Source organism: Dendrobates tinctorius, unplaced genomic scaffold (genome assembly GCF_039654945.1).
Source record: "Dendrobates tinctorius isolate UK_male_01 unplaced genomic scaffold, ASM3965494v1 ptg000020l, whole genome shotgun sequence".
Lineage (NCBI taxonomy): Eukaryota > Metazoa > Chordata > Amphibia > Anura > Dendrobatidae > Dendrobates > Dendrobates tinctorius.
Genome location: NW_027361688.1, coordinates 43,060,276 through 43,080,000, shown reverse-complemented (window position 1 = coordinate 43,080,000; position 19,725 = coordinate 43,060,276). Strand labels below are relative to the sequence as shown.

The following is a 19,725-nucleotide window of genomic DNA, read 5'->3' as shown; positions in this document are numbered from 1 at the left end:
ACCCTAACCCTAACCCTAACCCTGACCCTAACCCTTAACCAAACCATACTTAACCCTAACCCTGACCCTAACCCTGAACCTAACCCTTAACCAAACCATACTTAACCCTAACCCTGACCCTAACCCTTAACCAAACCATACTTAACCTTAACCCTAACCCTAACCCTGACCCTAACCCTAACCCTAACCCTTAACCAAACCATACTTAACCCTAACCCTGACCCTAACCCTTAACCAAACCATACTTAACCCTAACCCTGACCCTAACCCTGACCCTAACCCTAACCCTGACCCTAACCCTTAACCAAACCATACTTAACCCTAACCCTGACCCTAACCCTAACCCTAACCCTAACCCTGACCCTAACCCTAAACCCCCTTAACTAACCCTAACTTTACCCAAACCCCTAAATTCCATTGTCTAAACTAATGGTAAAAAAAAAAACGCATGTGCAAAAAAACGCATACATAAGCATGCCAATGCGCACATATGCTCACCATAGACTTATAATGGGTGTCTTGCTGTAAAAAAACGCATTGCGCACGCATGCGTTTTTTTGAGGCAAATCGGACGCACAAAAAATGCAACAAGTTGCATTTTGTGTGCCCGAGCGCATACCGCAAAAAAACGCATGCGTGGTAAAACGCGTACAAACGCATGTGTATGCGCACATAAGCGCATCCCATGCAAAGTATAGGGAAAAAAACGCATGCGCTATTTAGCGCTAAATTACCGCGAAAAAAAACGCAAATGTGAAACCAGCCTTAGCAATGTCCAGCAAACACAGGCTCTTCAGCCTTCCTAATTATCTCACCCACGTCAGGGTTCTCTCATGGCTGTTCCTCCATGCTGCATGCATCCATTCCCTCCAGGAAACTAACAGGCACGCGTCGCCATTACTCACAGCCACTTCACACGTGCTGTCAGGCAGGAAGCTCTGTCTCAGCGGGACCTTCCACACTGGACCAACCAGGTCTGTAGCCACGCCCATCGGGTCACGTGACTATGACCTCATCACAGGTCCTTCACACACTCACATAGCCTTTTACTACAGGGTTTTCAGACACACCCCTGGGTGGGTTTGTAGGTAATCAGAACCCACCAATCTCTCTAGTTACCTGAAGACTTCTCCCTTACACTTTGAAACAACACCTCAGCAATGATATTGCTGATCACACATACACAAGTCTCCATCTCAAAGCCACCCACTTTGAGATACATAACTATCCTTCAGGATTCTGCCACTCATCCGTTCTCTTGGGACATCCACACAGCGCCCCCTGGCGGACACAGTGGTTACTACACCACACTAGGGAACATCATAAAGATCTACTAGGATAGTCTCGTGAGATTTTAGCCTCGGAGAAATTTGCGAAGGGCATGTAATGGTAGGTTGGCTGCTCCATGGCACTTGTCAGCAAAATTTTCATTATGACAGCAGTGGTATGGCGCTATAGGCGCTTGTCGCCCAAATTACTTTTTCTGTAGAGATCCGATGTACCAGTTATGAATAAACATATGGAAGTGTACAGGGGAGCATCCATGCACATGGACATCTTCCAAATGCATTGACATGCCCCACGCACACTTTCAACTTTATTTGCATATGGTTTCTTTCCTAGTTTTCTTAAGACTGGTAATTCGGACATCTGCAAAAAAGGAATCCTTTTTATTGGGGGAAAAGCACCTTTACAACCATGCTATTACTTCCATATGTAAAATGTGCTGACCGACTCCCTTGAATTGCACAGTCTATAGTGAATTATAGCTATCAAGCTTATTGTATTCTTAATTGTGACCTGTAACCAGTAAGGGCCTGTCACACTAAACGATATCGCTAGTAATATCGCTATAACGTCACTGGTTTTGTGATGTAGCAGCGATATTGCTAGCGATATTGCTATGTGTGATACTTACCTACGACCGCTCCCCCGCTGGTTATCGCTGATCGCGCGAGAACGTCCTGGACCGTTTCTCGTCATCAGCTTCCTGCTGGGCTTCCTGTGGCGCCGACGAGCGTGAACGCGGGCGGGAGGACGTCAGGATCGCCTCGTCTGACAGGTAAATAACGACCCCCGACCGCTGCTATGTCGCTGGTGAGATCTGCCTGTGTGGCAGCTCACTAGCGACCACTTAGCGATGCCCCAATGATCCTGACCGCGTCATATCGCTGGTGCATAGCTAAGTGTGACAGTACCAGTAGTCTCCTTGTGCCATTATCGTGTCATGTATGTAATTTATTTTTCAATCCTTTCTGTGATTTGTACAGTAAATGAGGAACCTTCAAGACTGTATTATAGGTACGTAACGCATTGCCAGGAGTTCCATTAAAGTATTGGATGTTCTGTAAGGAGGGACACCAAACTCGGGTTCATTCAATCCCCAATGGAAGATTAAACTCTACTCTGGGTTCGGCTTCTCCCTGGCAATGCAACTGTCCCAAGAAGGATGGAGGAACAAGACAAGAGCCTTTGTATAGAAGATTCCACCTTGGTGTCCCATCTTCTAGTTCTTGTAACATCAACGAATAGGTTAAATTTACAGCTGAACACATTACACTGCCAAAAAATATCAGTAATATTTCATTTATACTGTTTGACAAAAAAAAAAGTATTTTGATCATGGTTAGCCTATGAATCATTCGGAAAACTGGGCCCCGTGTGATAATGACATCTGTTTCACAGGCAGAACAGTCTGTCACATTTCCGCTACTTGAAGATTGATCATAGCATTCATAAAGCAGAACAGTGAATGAGCTTTACCAGCAAAGTTGGAGAAGACAATGTCGGTTCTCACGTATGTATTGATGGTGACCAAGGAGCTGGCACATTGGCCAATAGTTATTGATATAAAGATCTCACAAAAAAGCAGCTTTGTAATTCTTAGATGAATATTGTTGTTCCCAAAGATCTATGTTAACGATATTAGCTGAACCTTCTGGTTATATCGAGAGTGACCAGTCATCTATAGGGGTGTCCCGACTCTTCGTCAAAAGGCAGACATCATGGGAAAAAAGTCTTAGCCATGATGCATTTTAATGTCCAATCCTTTTGTTCTTATGTTATGGTAGATAAGTCACTGACAGAGGTGTCAGACATAGGCATAATCCTCACTCCCACTGAGTGATTGACAGCTAGCTCTATAGGAAAGGTTTGTCAATCACTAAGTAGGACAGCCCACAAAACTACTAAACACGATGAGATCAGAGATTTAAAGGGAATCTGTCACCAGTTTTTGCCACCCCATTGGATGTAGGGGTAGACTCTGATTCCAGCGATGTATTACGGTACTTTGCTGGTTGCTGCCTTTTTTATAAAATCACTGCTTTATTTGCTGCTGAACTAGCAGTTCTCTGAATGCTGAGCCCTGTTTATACCCTCCGACACCACTGAGTGTTAGACCTCTGTACATTGTGCATAGGTAGTGTAGGGATTCAACTCGCTCAGGAGCAACGGGAGACAATCAGGAGGCACGTTCCTTTAAAAGTTCAAAGGGTTTATTGCTCCATAACCCGTAAACCAGCACATAACATAAGGAATAGCCTTTAGCTCAGGTGAAAGTAAGTATAAGTGTCCATTGTTTCAGGCTCAGTCCTGGAGCCTCAGCAAACACAGGAGGCTTATCCGCCCTCCCATACAGCCAATATCCACATGCCTCACCGGGTCAGCAGCCTCAGCATGTGGTCTTCAGGAAGGTAGCACACCTTCCTCCACATAGGCCTACCGGGACCTTCCACATGGCCCAATCAGATCCATGCTCTCTCTCATGTGACCAGACCTCAGGTTTTGCAGAGGAAAAGAGGAAAAAGAAAAAAAAAACCACACAAAAAACTCACGTGTCCTGTCTGTGTGCTATTCAGGACGTACCGTCTCCGCCTGAGACCGTCCAACACACAGGGCGCACCGGGTGCTATTCAGAGAGCCAACCCTTCTCCCAGGGTTTCCCAACACACCGGCCTCACCAGGTCCAGGTTCTCAGCGGGTGCTCTTCAGGACATCCGTCTCCGCCTGAGACTGCCCAACACTCACGCCTCACCAGGTCCAAGGTCATACCACATGCTCCAGGGAGACAATTCTCCTAGAATCTCCCAACACTGACCCTCCAGGACCTTGCTCACTGAGCCCTCTAGGTACACACAGTCTTTATCACTGACCCCGGTCAGTACAACACATACTCCTGTCTGTTACCTGCTGGTGTCAGCCACACAGGTTCCTGGACGCCTCTTCTCAGAGGTATCCCACAAATCTCAATACAGTCACTTTCTCTGACCTCGGTCAGTATTACTCACGATTTTCCAGACTGTCTGCTCTCCTGGCTCAGAGCCGCCAGTACGGCAACATGTGCTTCTTGGAACCGCTGCCCGCAGTCTGTCACCAATTGTAGGGATTCAACTAGCTCAGGAGCAACGGGAGACAATCAGGAGGCACGTTCCTTTAAAAGTTCATAGGGTTTATTGCTCCATAACCCATAAACCAGCACATAACATAAGGAATAGCCTTTAGCTCAGGTGAAAGTAAGTATAAGTGTCCATTGTTTCAGGCTCAGTCCTGGAGCCTCAGCAAACACAGGAGGCTTATCCGTCCTCCCATACAGCCAATATCCACAGGCCTCACCGGGTCAGCAGCCTCAGCATGTGGTCTTCAGGAAGGTAGTACACCTTCCTCCACATAGGCCTACTGGGACCTTCCACATAGCCCAATCAGATCCATGCGCTCTCTCTCATGTGACCGGACCTCAGGTACCTTATATGGTCCATAACCACACCCACAGGTGATCACATGGCTATGACCTCACTAAAGGTCCTATTACACACAGCCACACATATACTTTATTATGACACTCTTAAACACACCCTTGGGTGGGTTTGTATGTAACCAGGGCCACCCATCTCTCTAGTTACCTGGAGACTTCTCCCTTATACATTGAAGCAACACCTCGGCAATATCATTGCTGAACAACACATAAGTCCCCATCCCAAAGCCACCCACTTTGGGATCCATAACAGCAATTCCGTATTCTGATATTCATCCTTTCTCCTGGGACATCCACACAGCACCCCCTAGCGGACTCAGTGGTTATTACACCACAGTAGAAAGCTAATTAGTGTTGTTGGCGGGGTTGAAATACATGGCAGCAGGTTTACTAGTCCTCCAGTGATAATCTCCTGCTGATAAGACTGTGATTTTATCAAAACTACAGCAAGCAGCCCAGCAAATGATATATCATTGCAATCAGGGTCTCTGCCTTGAAATGTTGCTGCTTTCAGATTAAGAAGCAATAACTTAGGGGCAGATTTCCTTTAGATGAATAAAATACAACTTATACTGAATCTTTTCTAACAAAACCATGTATCAATCTGCTCAACTCCATCTGCCCTATAACATAATGAATGCCTGCAGATTGGACGCCACGTATAACAAGACAGCTCCCCTTAAAGGATATAAAAATGGGCTCCACCTATAATAACTCAATCAAAAGGTTACTGCACGGCAATTCTGAGGGAAATCATTACAATAAAATGCAATGAAACGTAATCTCCATTAGAACTCCGTGCCGACCCCTTGGAAATTGTCATCTGCTTGCGCCCCCGGCCCATCTGTTCCACTCCGGTGACGCAATTGTATCCAGAATCTAAAAGACCTTCTCTTTTTTTTTTCGACTTTGTTCCCAAACTCCTCTGATACAGCACATTTTGCAGACAACAAAAATAATAATTGCTGATTGTTTCATATGCTTCTCCTTTGCATTTTTTTTTCTTTATTCCTTGATAATTGTATGAGAATAAAAAGGAAAAAATGAAAAAAAAAGAAAAAAAAAAAAAAGAAAGACGTCGCAACATCTGCTTCATTTGCATTTCCTGCGCAAGGCAGAGTTAGCTCTGACTCCTATAGAGCGCAGCTTGGATGATGAGAGGGAGACAGAACAGAGGAGCCTTTGAACCGTTGACTTCAGAGAGAAGGCAGGTTTGTCTTACGTGAAGCGGTGGAAGGCAGGGGGAGCTGAGGCAGAGTGTTGGGGGCTCCGAGGTGTTTATTGTGTTCTTGTAAGGTTCATTTGCTTCTCACATTTCCTTTTCGTCTTAGTTTAGCTGCTCTCCATCCTTTCTTCTTCTAAGGCAGCTTTGCTAGTGCGAAACATCTGCCTGTGATAAAAAAAAAAAGAAATGCCAGCACAAAGCTATGTCTGATCTGTGCCACCACACCCTGCCTTCTGGCGTTCTGTAAAACACGGCTGTCTGTATGAGTTACACTGGTACCATTCACGGCACAGAGATGCCGCACGCATTTCATTGTCACGAGGCCTAGTGTGGGATATTGCAACCTTTCAGGCCTTTGTCTGTCTAACAAGTAATGGTAGAAAGGTCAGTTTACCTCTGTATTCCATTCAGAAGGTGTATGAGTCCTTTACAGGGTGACCTTTAACACTTCTTGCTGATCAAGTACACAGACATGAACATCATTGGGGGATACCGGCCAGGCATGAGAAAGTCATAGCACAGGTGTAGCTATAAGTTGATGTAATGCTGTCAGCTTAAGGAGTTAACAACAAGTCAGCATAGGGCCCCTAAGCATCAGCTGAAATAGAGCCCTCCTCAGTTATAGCGATCTCCAACCTTTCAACTTTTTATTTTTGTTATTTTTTTGCTAATTTCTTGTAGTGTCTCGATGCTCTATTTCGTGCATTTTCTAAAAGTACATATCCTTTAACAAGCCTTGCCACATGACTTATGATAAAAAGCCAAACCAGGCATGTGTTTCGGGGTGTTTGCCCCTCATCAGTGCAAGGCAAGAGATCTGATTTAGCTAAGTAAAAGGAAGTCTAAGGGGGAATGTTTCGTTAGATATATACGGTATTTTGCAGACCATAAGACGCACCCCAAATTTTGGGATGGAAAATAGGAAAAAAAATGTTTTAAATAAAATATCTTGATGGTCCTTTTTAATGGTAGCTTACCCAAAAGCAGCAGTGGTGGAGTGGGGTCATAGGAGGCACGGTCACTTATTCAGAAGGCCGATGGCAGCAGGAGTGGCACAATGGTGCGGACCCTGGGCTTGACATCACGGTGGCTCAGTGGTTAACACTGCAGCTTTGCAGCGCTGGGGTCTTGGGTTCATGTCACACCAAGGGCAACATCTGCAAGGAGTTTGTATGTCCACCCCGTGTTTGCATGGGTTTCCTTCGGGTTCTCGGATTTCCTCCCACATTGCAAGCACATACTGATAGGGAATTTAGATTGTGAACCTCATTGGGGACAGCAATGATAATGTCTATAAAGCACTGTAAAATATGATAGCGCTATATAAGCAATGCATAATAAATAAATAATATAAAACAATAAGCTCCGATGAGCAGAGTCCCCAATCTCAATAATTTCCCTGCGGTGGGCTTAGGGAAAATGTCCACCGGTGGTGGTGCATGCTCAGATTGAAATCTTGAGAGACATTTTTTCCAAGCCCCTGTAATGTAACTTCGGATTATAAGACACACACACCCCTTTTCCTCCCAAATTTGGTAGAAAAAAGTGTGTCTTGCATTTTTAAAAAATGTGCTAAATTTTGTGGCGTACCCGCCTCCAGAAAATGAAGGGGGCAGTTACCAATGTGAGACATGTAGATCAGGAAAGCAGACTGTCAGTCATTATGTGTCTAGCACCGGTAACACCCCCTTTCATTTAAAATAAGCTCTGGAGGCAGATTCTCAGGGAGATTTATGTCCGTTCCATATATTTTAACAGCTCATTTAAAAATGAAGAAAAATGTGGATTTCTCTGGAATGAGAAAACGGATTACAGATATCAAGGTATGAATGTATTAAACTTTCTATGACCTGCATGCCCATATACATGGCTTAGATGGGTTATCCCTACAGACTGATTCCCTTTAAGGTGGGTTGACCTTCTTTAAGACTCCAATTAAACAAAAATAAACCCTTTAAAACATAAAAATATAGTATAGTAAAAATTGCATGCTAAATATTATTCACAGAAAACTTTTACAAAACATATATATCCATTCCTAATATCTGATTTACAATGCGGACACATGTAAATTCTGCAGAACTTTTGCAGTTTTTTTTACTTTAAGAAACCCTTTCTCCTCCGTCTCATCTGATGTCTGATGCGTCTACGCTTGGTTAAAGTTTGTTCTTTCTTCTGGCTTTACAAGGAGTGAGATTTTACAAAAACTATGTAAGTTATGGAGAACACGCGTACACACCGCCTGCAGACGCTAGGAATCAATATCGTGTCAGTTGTGCTCTCTGTACATCAAGAAAAAATATTTTTGGAATATTCAGTAACATTCCTCAACTTGTCAAAACATTTCACTAAAAATCACGGAGCATATTCTTACAAAATAAGATGTGTGATTCACAATATTATTAATTTTTTTTTTTACCAAATTTGTCTATGGTTAAAGTAAGGGAATAAAAAACCGGCATGACTCTGGTGCCGGAAGGGGAGAATACAGATGCAATGAAAATTATTCAACTCCCACTGCAAATTTGGTTTATTAGCAACATTTACAAACCATATGTGAGGTTGGAAATGGAATAAAAATTCTAACTGTGGCGAAATGGTGAAAAACTGCTCAATTGCAGTAGTGTTTTTTTGCCATTGTTTTCATTTTTCATTGTGCTGCAAAAATTACAATATGGTCTTATAAATGTTATTCTCCAGGTCAGTATGATTACAGCGATACCAAACTTGTAATTTTTATATACCTATATATTTTTATTATTATTATTTTTTTTTAGTTTTTGCGTGTTAAAGAAAAAAACTCTGAACTTTGCAAAAATAAAAAAAACTTGTGTGCCCATTTTGTGAGAGTAATTTTTTTACATTCCTGTACAAGAGCTTGATTTTTGTGTGCTGAGAAGTTTCTACTGTTACTATTGTACATACAACGTATTTTATCACTTTTTAATTGCATTTTGGGGGCAAGGGTCATGTCTGAAAAAATTAGAATTCTATAGTTCTTTTTTTTTCTCTTTGGCACTTAACATATTGCTTTAATAATTTTACAGTATAATACTAAATATGTTTTTTTTTTAATTTCTTGATTTTTAAATGGGAAAAACAGGGTGATTTAAATTGTTATTTTTATATATCTTTTTTATATTTACTTTTCTTTTTTAGTCCCCTTAAGAGAACTAGTATCTGAAATTTAGCAGCGTATAATGTGCTGAAGCCCCAGCCTTAAGAGCTGCCAAATTAGCACATCAACTCCCAAAAATATCTAATTGATTGAGAGCAGCATTTAAATGGTTAAACAGCAACAATCGGAGTTGGTTCCTGTTACTACTATTAGGCCGGAGTCACACTACAGCGAGATACGGTCGAGTCTCGCAGGTTAAAACCAAGCTCAGGCACCGGCACTCCGCAGTGCAGCGTGGAGCTCCATGTATTGCTGTGCGGCTGCACGCTCCGCTCCGGAGTGCCGGCGCCAGAACTTGGTTTTAACCTGCGCGACTCGGCCGTATCTCGCTGTGTGTGATCCCGGCCTTAGGCCTCATACCCATTGGCGATTAAAAAAACGGTCCGATTTCTGGACTGTAAAAAAGGGTGGAGTGTTATGCGAGTGTCATGCGATTTCTATGTGATTTTTAATCTTTCCATCCGTTTTACATCCGTTTTCCTTCCATTTTACATCCATTTGCAATCCGTTTTTTTTTCCCAGCAACTATTTTTCTTCAGTCAGTTACAGGACCATTTACAGTGTTCTATACCACAGAATGGTAATGTATCCGTTTAAAACGGATGGAAAACGGATGGTCCGTTTTTTTAATCACACCCATTGACTTGTATTGGCAAAAATTGCTGCAAATCGCAGCATGCTGCTATTTTTTTCTTAGACCGATTTTAGATGAGAAAAAAATCGCAAGTGAGATGTCACCCATTCACTAACATTGGTCAGAGTGCAATGGTCCAATTTTATCGCCAGTGAGTATGAGCCCTTAGGGCTCATACTCACCTGCAAGAAACTCAGACGAGTCTCGCACGTCAATACCCGGCACTGCCACCGACACTCAGGACCAGAGAAATACATGCAGCTGAACGCTCTGATCCGAGTGCCGGTATTAAGATGCGAGACTCGTCCGAGTTTCTCGCATGTGAGTATGAGCCCTTATAAGCAGATAACACCTCTGCTCCTGAGTTTGTCCTATACACCCTACATCCTGTATGTACATTACAGGGTGTCAAGTGGTTAATGGAGTCTCAGAAGTTGAGGACCTTTCACACAATATTTCATAGAGAAAACAAAAAACACAAATATCCTGAACTAAAAAGTAAAAAATATACTGCAAATAATGCATAAAGGTAATAATAATAATAAGGGTATTTAGTAAACATAATTTTGATCAAAATAATGTACAAGCCATCCTGCCACGTCACGGCAACCCTTGTGGGACAGTCCTACTCTAGTATTTAAAACTTTTTCACTTGCCAAGTGGCGTGTTGAACTGCTCTCACCATGTAATAGTGGCCGCATAGCAGAATAAAGTTTTTAGTTTCTTTTAATTTCGCCTCTCCATTGTGTAGATATTAGCAATCAAATATTTAATGAGTTAACTTTACTTAAGTCCAAGTGGATGTAATCATAAAGTTTTCATTGGGGGTGTGTACTTCTCCTATTAATGTACTGACCAATCATAAGAGGGCACCAACATAGAAGTGCAGAAGGACCTGGGATGTCATCAGGGTCACATGACCAGAGATCACAGGCACTGCCAGCTGGAGTGTGCAAAACCAAAGCAATTACTGAAGATAGGTTACAAATTCTAATCATGCAGGAGGTTAAGCCCCCATCACACACAGCGATCTCGCTAGCGAGATCGCTGCTGAGTGACAAGTTTTGTGACGCAACAGTGATCTCACCAGCGAGATCACTGTATGTGACATCTATCAGCGACCGCCCCCCCCTGCCGGGTATCGCTGATCATTCTTGAAAGCTCTGGACTTCTTTTGGGTCATTGGTCTCCCACTAGCCAGCACGCATCGCTGCGTGTGGCAGGCAGGAGAGCAACGACCATCCAGCTCCCAGCTAGTATCCAAGGTAAACAGCGGGTTTCTAAGTGCCGTGCGGTGCTTAGAAACCCTCTGTGTACCTTAGTTGCCAGCGCGCTGGTGCAGGGAGCTGGTAACCAAGGTAAACAGTGGGTTTCTAAGTGCCGTGCGGCGCTTAGAAATCCACTGTTTACCTTGGTTACCAGCTCCCTGCACCAGTGCGCTGGTATCTAAGGTACACAGCGACGCGCCCGCTCGTCGTCGCTGGTGCTAATTGCTGGTGAAGCTGAGTGTTTGACAGCTCACCAGCGATCAAGTAGCGGCACAACAGCGATCCTGACAAGTTCATATTGTTGTCGGGATTGCTGGTGAGTCGCTATGTGTGACTGGGCCCTTAGACCAGGAGATCAAAGCTGTATCATCTCACACACACAGAAACCTAATCTATGACGAGGAAAAATAGTTAAAAAAAAAACCTTTTTATTCCTCTCTTCAGCCATTTTTACATTGCGTGTCCAGTTCAACATGAAAAAATTAGTGAAATGTCTCTTTATTAAGTTTTTTCAGAAGAGTACACATTTGCAAATCAGGCATTGTCTCATGCATTATGAGCTTCATTAGTTGCTTCAGGTGTGCTTGTAATAAAGGGCCTGTCACACTAAGCGATATCGCTAGCAATATCGCTATAACGTCACTGGTTTTTGTGACGTTATAGCGATATTGCGAACGATATCGCTATGTGTGATACTTACCTCCAACCGGCTCCCCTGCTGATTATCGCTGATCGCGCAAGAATGTCCTGAACCGTTTCTCATCGTCAGCTTCCTGCTGGGCTTCCTGTGGCGCCGACGAGCGACGCGTGGACGCGGGCGGGAGGACGTCAGGATCGCCTCGTCTGATGGGTAAGTAACAACCCCCGACTGCTGCTATGTCGCTGGTGAGATCTGCCTGTGTGGCAGCTCACTAGCGACCACTTAGCGATGCACTAGCTGTCCTGACCGCGTCATATCGCTGGTCGGGATCGCTGGTGCATCTCTAAGTGTGACAGTACCTTAAAACACATAAAAAACCTGAACAGGCTAAAGTCCCCCATACACATTAGATGGCTCTCAGCCGATTTGTGGCAAGGCACTTCTCCGATGCTCTCGGATTCAGTAAAAGGTCTGCACCTCTTCATGAATGAGGACTCCAGCAACTTCTTTCATCAAGACTGGCTTGAATATCACCAGCTTCGATGAGTTGAAAACATTGTTTAACTCTAGAGGGCCCAGGTCCATGGAGATCAGCTTGGCTCCGCCCCAACCTCTGTTAGAGGTGATTGACAGGTCTCTCCCTGTGAACATACATGAGAGAGACCTGTCAATCAACTAGAATGCTGAGGGGGAGAAGCTGAACAAGGGTGGTCCCAGACTAGTATCATCTCTACCTAGTTAGTTGGTTTTTCAAGCTGTGCTTTCTCTGAAACAATCATGTAGCCAGTTTCTGACTCATGCCAACTGTGATTTAAGCATCATGAATGGAATGACAGGTTCCCTTTAATCAATTTGTCTTCATCTGTTATCAACTTGCTAAAACCAGTGTCGAATAAAATAATATACATATTTAATATAATCAGATAATATGTAGATTTTTTTCTTACTTTTAATATAAGATTTTTTTCCCTACAAATGCTTAGCATTAGGAATTTGAAGGCATAATGATGACACGCATTCATGGTTTGTGCCATCCTAGCTATACTTGGTACACGTTGCTTCAACCCTCCCTCATCCCCCACATAAATTTCGTATGCCAGAAACACACACAACTTCACTTTCCTCCTGATATAATTTCCCAGTCAATGTTCTCTGATAATGTGTCTCCATCGCTGATAACCTTATTGATTTTCTTATCTTCTATCTGTGTTTATAGCTGTAGAAGTTCTTGTGTGCTTTTTTTCTCTCCAGTCAAGCAAATACGTTGTTACACTGCAAATAAATCATAGTGAGTTGGATATTTGAGGCCACCTGTCACCATAAACACAAAGGGGTCTGCCAACTTGTTGAGTCCGAGATAACACAGTCTATCGATTGGCGAGGCAGTAACTTGATGTCACTAATTCCTAGGCTGTAATTGTGGGAAGGCAACACCTGCACAAAAATCTAAAAAAATACAGTTAGAAAATTACGATGACTACTGATCACTACAGATCATCACTGACCATCACTGACTGTACTATAAAAATGAATAAATCTATAATAAAAAAAATAATTTCATGTAAGAGGACCTTTGGTAAAGTACTGAGACACCACGCAAAATCAGAAGATTCCACCATCTTTGGGTCCATTTAAAACATGGATGGTCCTAGCCCTTAGAGATTATTTGGACAGATGGTAGAGCAGCACTCACATTCCCACTTGTGACCCAATTATCATATCAATATCAGTCTTCTCTTCCCACAAGAGATGGGCAATTTTATTCAAGTGGAATTGAATTCGACTTGAATTTTACTAAAATCCACATTCTGGTAAATATTACATTTTTCGTCAGTTGCTCCTCATAGATTCAGCAAAACGGCAGCCAGCTGAGGCCACCATCTTGCTAAACAATAGAGGGTTGGCTAAAGGTTAAAAAGAAAAAAATTATAAAGCCCCCAATCTGCTCATGTCTCTGGCCACCTCTGGTGCTCCCTGCCCACTGTCGGCTCCTCAACGCACATTCCAGGACCTATTCATTGCCTGAATTTTTGACCTAGAATGAGATGCGATGTGGTGGAGGACCAGACAGCAAGCAGGGATCAGTGGGGATGGGCAGAAAGGTGAGCGGTAAGATATGGTTTTTTTTAACGTTTTGCCAGTCATTTATCTCTCCACCCAACCACTCGTCATGGCAACGATGCAACATGACAGGCATAGGCTGGACAGTGGCCAGGGAGCAGCCGGCCCAGCAAGAAAGGTGAGCAATGAGCAACAGCTCGTTTTCCTGCTGAGAAGGTAGGGGGTCACTATACACCAGTGGTTCCCAAACTCCAGTCCTCGCGGACCCCAACAGGTCATGTTTTCAGGATTTCCTTAGTTTTTCACAGGTGATGGAAGTATCATCAAGGCATCAGGAATTCTCTCACATGTGTAACACTATGGAAATCCTGAAAACATGACCTGTTGGGGTCCGTGAGGACTGGAGTTTGGGAACCACTGCTATACAAATACTAATGGCACCTGAGGGAGAGAAACAGAAAGCAGTGCTCCTCCTCCCGCTCCTCTGCCCTAGGATGTGTGCACTGATTGGTGGAGCTGCAGTCATCTTTAAGGCCTTTAGTGGCGGCCAAGCAGTGGAGACTCCGATGCTGCAATGAAGCACTGTCCTGCATAAAAATCATGCTTTTATTGAAAGATGCAGACTTTTTTCCTGTAATGAAATTGCAGTTTCATCTTTCTAATATTCCATATGTACATTATGTAGCATTTTCCTATTTTCTATGGCAGTAATGCAGCTTCCATGTTCTAGATAGCAATTAATTCAACTTAATTTTTAATATAGTTCTACTTTTTTAGTTGGCACCTGTTCACACTAGTTTGGATAGGCTGGTCATTTTCTTCTATTTGTAGCTCTCTGCCACCCTATGCTTAGTAGCAAATATGGCCCAGATTGTATGATTGCAAATACTCCAGGCACACACTGTACATCTGCATACACTCCAGGAATACAATGTACATCTACATATGCTCCAGGAACACACTGTACATCTGCATATGCTCCAGGAACACACTGTACATCTGCATATGCTCCAGGAACACACTGTACATCTGTATACACATTAATTTTAAAATATACATATCTGAATAGATGCCCTACTGATCTGTATGAATAACTGCACATACAAGTTAAGACAGAGCTGACACCATGCACACACACTCCCTGCGCACCATGCACACACACTCCCTGCGCACCATGCACACACACTCCCTGCGCACCATGCACACACACTCCCAGCGCACCATTCGCACACACACTCCCTGCGCACCATTCGCACACACACTCCCTGCGCACCATTCGCACACACACTCCCTGCGCACCATTCGCACACACACTCCCTGCGCACCATTCGCACACACACTCCCTGCGCACCATTCACTCACACACCCACTCCCTGCGCACCATTCACTCACACACACACTCCCTGCGCACCATTCACACACACTCCCTGCGCACCATTCGCACACACACTCCCTGCGCACCATTCGCACACACACTCCCTGCGCACCATTCGCACACACACTCCCTGCGCACCATTCGCACACACACACACTCCCTGTGCACCATTCACTCACACACACACTCCCTGCGCACCATTCACACACACACTCCCTGCGCACCATTCACACACACACACTCCCTGCGCACCATTCACACACACACACTCCCTGCGCACCATTCACACACACACTCCCTGCGCACCATTCACACACACACTCCCTGCGCACCATTCACACACACACTCCCTGCGCACCATTCACACACACTCCCTGAGCACCATTCACACACACTCCCTGCGCACCATTCACACACACTCCCTGCGCACCATTCACACACACACCCTGCGCACCATTCACACACACACACTCCCTGCGCACCATTCACACACACACACACACTCCCTGCGCACCATTCACACACACACACACTCCCTGCGCACCATTCACACACACACACACACACACTCCCTGCGCACCATTCACACACACACACACTCCCTGCGCACCATTCACACACACACTCCCTGCGCACCATTCACACACAAACACACTCACTCCCTGCGCACCATTCACACACACACACTCCCTGCACACCATTCACACACACACTCCCTGCGCACCATTCACACACACACTCCCTGCGCACCATTCACACACACACTCCCTGCGCACCATTCACACACACACTCGCTGCGCACCATTCACACACACTCCCTGCGCACCATTCACACACACTCCCTGCGCACCATTCACACACACTCCCTGCGCACCATTCACACACTCCCTGTGCACCATTCACACACACACCCTGCGCACCATTCACACACACACACACTCCCTGCGCACCATTCACACACACACACACTCCCTGCGCACCATTCACACACACACACACACTCCCTGCGCACCATTCACACACACACACTCCCTGCGCACCATTCACACACACACACTCCCTGCGCACCATTCACACACACACACTCCCTGCGCACCATTCACACACACTCCCTGCGCACCATTCACACACACACACACTCACTCCCTGCGCACCATTCACACACACACACACACACACTCCCTGCACACCCACTCACTAGACAGCTTCTCAAAATATCATGGACAGCGAACTGTTTTTACAGACACATTGGAAAACTATATTAAATTATTATAATTATAAAGGGATCATCCACAACTTGGACATCCCTTTCTTAATCACTGTTTGTCCCCAATAAAATAACAACACCTGTACTCACCCACGGTACTTCCTCCATTCCACATTTGTTTGCATTGGCGCTCCTAGAACTTTGGGGGTAATTGACATCCAGAGGAATTCAGAACTGTGGCAGATCTCTCACTTCCACATGAGCCCCAGTAGAGCCAATGTCATCACCGCTGAAATGGCATCGGCGCCAGAAATCAGTATAGGTGTAATTATTTCACTGGGGGAAACAGTGATTAAGAAAGGGTTGTCCGAGTATTGGACAGCCCTTGTAAGTGATACATGTGTGCAGACCATAAATCCCAAATGAAGACATCAGCTGCAGCTTCAAAAAAATCACGGACGCATCAAATTTTTTTTAGAGACGGGGAAAAAAATGCTCAATTTTTACTGACTTTTCCGTAATTTCTGGACAGTTGGCTACCTTTTTGAATGGCGTCCTAAGAATGTGAATACTTTTGTCTATCCCTTGTTATGGCTCTGGGCTGTATCATGAGCAGCAAAGACCAGATGGCAGCTGCAGTCTGAGGCTAGTTTCACACTTGCTTTTTTTTGCAGCGCGTTTTTCCCGCAAAAAAAAGGAATTGAAAAAACGCATACAAAAGCATACAACTGCTGCGTTTTTTTCAAGCATTTTTATGAGCATGCATGAAAAAAACGCAGCGTTTTTATGCGTTTGTATGCGTTTTTAGTGCGTTTTTACCGCGTTTGCGTTTTTTTACAACATTAGGTGGCCCCTCACACTAACCCAAACCATGACTTTACTAACCCTAACCCTGACCCTAACCCTAACCCTGACCCTAACCCTTAACCAAACCATACTTAACCCTAACCCTGACCCTAACCCTGACCCTAACCCTAACCCTAACCCTGACCCTAACCCTTAACCAAACCATACTTAACCCTAACCCTGACCCTAACCCTGACCCTAACCCTAACCCTGACCCTAACCCTTAACCAAACCATACTTAACCCTAACCCTGACCCTAACCCTGACCCTGACCCTAACCCTAACCCTGACCCTAACCCTTAACCAAACCATACTTAACCCTAACCCTGACCCTAACCCTGACCCTAACCCTAACCCTGACCCTTAACCGAACCATACTTAACCCTAACCCTGACCCTAACCCTGACCCTAACCCTAACCCTAACCCTGACCCTAACCCTTAACCAAACCATACTTAACCCTAACCCTGACCCTAACCCTGACCCTAACCCTAATCCTAACCCTGACCCTAACCCTTAACCAAACCATACTTAACCCTAACCCTGACCCTAACCCTTAACCAAACCATACTTAACCCTAACCCTGACCCTAACCCTAACCCTGACCCTAACCCTAACCCTAAACCCCCTTAACTAACCCTAACTTTACCCAAACCCCTAAATTCCATTGTCTAAACTAATGGTAAAAAAAAAAACGCATGTGCAAAAAACCGCATACATAAGCATGCCAATGCGCACATATGCGCACCCATAGGCTATAATGGCCATTTTTAGCGCAAAACGTGCGCATACGTGCGCATGCGCTTTTTTGCAGGGCCAAAAAAGGCAACATGCTGCGTCTGGAAAATACAATCGCACACCCCAAAAAAACGCAGCGCATGAAAATCGCATACATGCGCATGACAGCGCGCAGGTATGCGCACCCATGTTAAATATAGGGGAAAAAACGCATGCGCACGTATGCGTTTTTTTACAGCGCAAAAAAACGCAAATGTGAAACCAGCCTGAGATGGTTTTTTTCCGCCAAAAAACAATTCTTCATCCGACCGATGAACGTTCATCAGCTCATTTTTGTCTAACGTGTATGAGGACCTTAAGTGGCCAAGAAGACCTTTTAGTGACAAAAGTAATGTCACCATGAGGAAGTTCAGCCTTGGAAATGACTGCAATAATTGAATATTTCTTCCATCATGTATGTCTCAAGGCCTATCTGGATCCCCAAAGATCAGAAAAATAAATAATGCCACTTTTCTTGTATGGACTATCATACTGCAGTTGCTGCAGTAAGAGACGACATTGGTGATGTGTGGGGCAATGTAAACTCACACAAAACGCCAATTACACGTGAATTATTTAACTGGGATTGGAAGTGTTTGCTCCCAGGAGAACCCGAGGAGCATTATTAGGAGTAGTGAGAAGTGTCTCAGTACTTTGGGAATAAACACATCCATACTTAGAAGAAACCCTCATATCAAGGGTTTTCTACTAGGTTCCCAAATATTATGATTCTCTGAGGAATCTATAAAGAATCTGGGACTCACATGATCATTGAATGACATGTTTTGTAAAGTTAAATACATTAGAACTAAAAAAGCCCAACCAAAAACACAGTAAAACAAATTAATTTGAAAAACACAAAAAAGCACTGACAAAAATCTAAAAAAAACTGTTGTTTTTACATGGAAACCATATGAAGAAACCACACAAAAAAGTTTGTATGCTTTTTTTATTTATGGCATATTTATTCAATTTATTCAGTGGGGATATTTGGTATATGTTCTAAGTAGAAAACACAGCAAGAATTGATAGCTATATTTTCCATGTTGAAAAAGGAGCACATTTTCCCTTTTAAATCAAGAAGTTTATTACATAAGAGTATGCTAAGCGTTTTTTACATACAGTTCATTTTAGCTTGGAATAAAAAAAAAACTCTGTAAATATAGGATGGTTTAATGTTTTTTTTTTTAAAAAAACCCATTCCTATTAATACAGTTTTTTGAGCTGGAGCCAGGAGTTAGTGATGAGCAAGCGTGCTCATATAAGACAACACATGCGTGGATTGCCTGTTTGTTAGGGAATCCCTCCATGTGTTATGGCTGTCGAACAGCCGCGAGACATACAGCCGCATGGACATAATACTCGGCTCGCCCGAGATACTTGGATAACACCCAAGAATGCTCAGTACCCAAGAATGCTCGGCTATACCTTATCTGGAGTGAGTCCATCAAGAATTGAAAGTCCTGACTTTCAGAGATGAGCAAATCAATTTGTAGGACCGTGGTCCAGTGGCCACATCAGTAGCTCTTGGGCTCTTATGATTAGTAGGCCCTACTCAGTGATGAGACTACAAATCAGAAGAGGCACCAGGGATCCCGGCAGGGAGTCATGGACTACTTAAGCTGTCACTGGACCATGATTTTTAGAACTGATTTGCTTATTTTCTACATTCTTTACATTTCCCATACCTTTTAAATCCACTTTTGACTTCAAATAAAAAATTGCAAGAAAAACTAGCAAACACCACACAAAGATCTTTTTA

General features: G+C 44.0%; 1 protein-coding gene across 5 annotated transcripts in view; it reads right to left on the bottom strand.

Annotated features, from left to right (window-relative positions):
- LOC141083655 (uncharacterized) overlaps positions 1-19,725 on the bottom strand; it is a 319,881-nt gene that overhangs the window by 133,898 nt on the left and 166,258 nt on the right. The window contains exon 2 of one of the 5 annotated variants that reach the window (XR_012230779.1): positions 5,873-6,143. The exons of 3 other annotated variants lie outside the window; for them this stretch is intronic. The gene's annotated coding sequence lies outside the window, so the exon portion shown is untranslated. Of the gene's footprint in view, positions 1-5,872; positions 6,144-12,778; positions 12,971-19,725 lie in introns of those variants that run through there. One more of the 5 variants, XR_012230780.1, reaches the window with a different exon arrangement.